This window comes from Galeopterus variegatus, unplaced genomic scaffold (assembly GCF_000696425.1).
Source record: "Galeopterus variegatus unplaced genomic scaffold, G_variegatus-3.0.2 Scaffold11277, whole genome shotgun sequence".
NCBI lineage: Eukaryota > Metazoa > Chordata > Mammalia > Dermoptera > Cynocephalidae > Galeopterus > Galeopterus variegatus.
In genome coordinates, this window is record NW_007737388.1 from 40,722 (window position 1) to 43,305 (window position 2,584).

The window sequence follows — 2,584 nt, forward strand, 5'->3', positions numbered from 1 at the left end:
CACACACACACACCCCTTCTCCAGCAAGGCTAGGAGCAAGCACAGTAGTCAGAGGGCTTGACTATAACACATCATCCATCACCGGGAGTGAAGAGAGCATCTTCCCTGCACTGGGGTGGAAAGGACTGCGGCTCACGTGCCAGGTGGACTCCGTGCACCCCGTTGCTACCCCTCTTGCCTGAAACATCCACTCCACACTCTCCACCAAAGTCTGCTCATCCTTCAAAATTCTTTCCAAATGTGCTAACACTTCTATGAACTTCTACATTACTGATCCTCACCACTGAGTATGCACTGCCTCTTGATGCTATTCAAGTGTTAGATTTTTTTTTTTAATCTCATCTGCCCAACGAGAACAGGAAAACTTTTACATTTTGCAGTCCCCCAGTGCCAACAGGGTGCTAAGCAGACTGTAGATATTTAGTAATAATTCAGTGCCTTTTTCCTGCTAGTAGCATGGTCAAATGGGTATATATTGGTGGATAATCACATAATAATAATAACAGCTACCATATTGGAGCATTCACTATAGAACAGGCACTAGGCTAAGCACTTTCTGTGTATTACCTAATTTAAATTTCTCAGCAACTCTGTGAAGTAGATACTATTTTTTTTTCACTTTATAGGTGGGGAAGTTGAGTCAATCTCAATTTATTGGTTAACTTTTAACAAGTAAATTGATTTCAGAGATGGATACATATAAATTATAAAATTTTAAATAGGGCACTATAGGCCCTACTAATACCTTCCAAACAGATTCATAGAATACTAACCCTGAAAGGATTTTAGAGCTCATTCGGTTCCACTCTCTTGTCTCACAGTTGAAGGAAACAAATGCCAGGGATGTGAAATGACTGGCCCGAGACGACACAGCTCGTAAGAAACAGAGGTAAGACGAGAGCTGTGAGCCCCTTACCCCCCAAGGGTGTGGCTTCTACTATTCATGGTCCAACAAAATATGTTATCTTTTCTCCTCCTCCACACAAGTTTAACATCCTCGGGTTCAGGGATCTCAGGCCCAGAGGCTGTTAACACGCCCTGTCCTAGTGAGCTGGGCTCTCTTCAACCCTCCTTTCCCTTTTATCCCTTCCCTGACGTCTCCCCTCTCAGCCTTCTCCTCCCCCTGGCTGGACCCCTGGCCCCAGATTGCATGGTCCCTGCCTTTTCCCTTCACCAAAGCTTCTCTGTGGCCCAGCAGAACCATTAGAAAGCTGCTTGGGCTGCCAAGAAGCAGACTGTGACACAGGCAGCTCAAGTAGGGCCTTTGACTTCACCGAAACCAAATTACCCTCCACATGAGGCAGGAGATTTATACCCCTCCCTCCATCTGGCCCTGCATGGCAGCCTCTGCCTGCCCTGGGTGGGGAAGAGAGAGAGGCAGCTAATTGCATTGGGGCCCTCTAATCCAGTCACAATCTAATCAAGCTTAGGGCTGTCAGTAGCGATGCAGTTTTCCAAAGACACTTTGGTCTCCTGAGTTGTCGCTTCCAGGGCTGCCCACATCAATCTCCAGACTCATGTACCCATTAGACCGAGGACTGGGGAAAGGCCAGCATCCCAGACACACCAAACCAGATTGGGGCGGCCCCCAGACATTTCGCTTGATGGGGAAATCGGGCCCCTTAGGGAGAGGCATGACAAGAGGAGCAAACAGCTCTCTTCTGCTTCCAGGAAATTCGTATTTTGCTTTATTTCTAATTATTAACACTGATAGTCACATACACTAGGAATAACAGAATGTTTCCCAATAGAAAGGCTGAAACAACTCTGAGGAGATTGTTTTCTTTCTTCAAAGTTAACTGGGACAAATACAATAATTGTCCTCACCAAGTTTCAGTCTATCCCCTCTCCAACCCATTCTTCAAAAAATAAATTCATTTGTCTATCTCACAATCCTGCTTAAGCATCCAGTCTGCAGACAATTGAGGAAAAAAGATGAATGAAACCTGGGCCCTGGGAGACCAACATGGAGCAGATGATTTCAGTGAAATATGGGCAATAATGGGCATAGGAGGCAGGTGCCTGGGAGGCTCAGAGGGTCACGTGCTCTCCCGTACCAAAGCTTACAAGCACACCCATGTCCTCCCTAGCTGTGGCAATCAGTGGTTCTCTTCACCAGTGCTCCAGTCCTCTTCTTTCTAGGCCCATGGCGGGATTGTCTTTCTCTCCCCTTCCTATGACCATATGGCTAACCTTGGCCAATAAAATGTGAGAGGAGGTGACAAGTTACTTTTGGGTGGAAGCCATTAAGTACTAGTACTAATGTGCAAAATGTCCATGTCTCAGTCTGGCCAGTTAGCTCACTTGGGAGAGTGTGCTGACAACACCAAGGTCAAGGGTTCAAATCCTTGTACCTGCCAGCCACCAAGAGAAAAAAAGAAAGAAAAATTTCTATGTCTCCTCCCCACAAACATAGATAGTAGGAGCTCCATCAGCGCGAGCCCAGCGCAAGGAGGGCAGGGAGCAGGTTCCCTGCTGACCTGAGATGGACTTGAGCATGAGTAAAAACTAAGTGTTGTTGATGTAAGCCTCTGAGATTTTAGACTTTGTGCTTGCAGCATGATGTAGCCCATCCAAACTCCTT